At 54.8% G+C, this 544-nt stretch overlaps 1 protein-coding gene across 1 annotated transcript in view; it reads left to right on the top strand.

The window, feature by feature from the left end:
* The window catches only part of PIK3CB (phosphatidylinositol-4,5-bisphosphate 3-kinase catalytic subunit beta), an 86,145-nt gene that overhangs the window by 20,403 nt on the left and 65,198 nt on the right, over positions 1–544 (top strand). The window lies entirely within an intron of this gene.

Below are 544 nucleotides of genomic sequence, written 5' to 3'. Positions count from 1 at the left end.
CTCCCAGCGCGGCGCTTACACAAGGACTAAAATAAGGTCCGGGCAGGATGCTGGATCCGACGCGCTTTCCTGGTGCCGGGAATGTGCCCTAGGTGTACAGCTGTTCTGCATGCAGAGACGTGACTCGGATTCAGCCTTTCTGCACAAAAAGCTTTTGTTGTGCTGGGAACATGTGTAACAATAGCCTGAGGTGGCGGAGAAGAATAGTGTGTGTTGTTTGGTGCAGGGATGTGGGAAGGGAATCTGAAGATAAGGAAACTGAAAATTGAAATGTTATCCAAAACTTTTGTTGGATTCACAGCTATGCAAGGTATAGAAATGTGCTTTTAAAGATGCTTCAGACAAAATTCTTATCCGTATTGCACTTGCTGCCTGTAACGGTGTCGTGATAAGCACCCAAGTGTCCTGACAAGCTGATGAACTGTGATCTGGAGTACGGGGACAAGTCCTTGCCCGGGCGGCTCCGTGTGTGCGCGGGGGGCCGGGGCAGCCGCGGAGCGGGGCCGGGGCCGGGACGCAGCGCGGGCGGCCCGGCCGGGCGCGC

This window comes from Nothoprocta perdicaria, unplaced genomic scaffold, assembly GCF_003342845.1.
Source record: "Nothoprocta perdicaria isolate Ctin4 unplaced genomic scaffold, notPer1 scaffold_25, whole genome shotgun sequence".
Lineage (NCBI taxonomy): Eukaryota > Metazoa > Chordata > Aves > Tinamiformes > Tinamidae > Nothoprocta > Nothoprocta perdicaria.
Note: the sequence above shows the minus strand (reverse complement) of the source record. Positions and strands in the feature narration are given on the sequence as shown.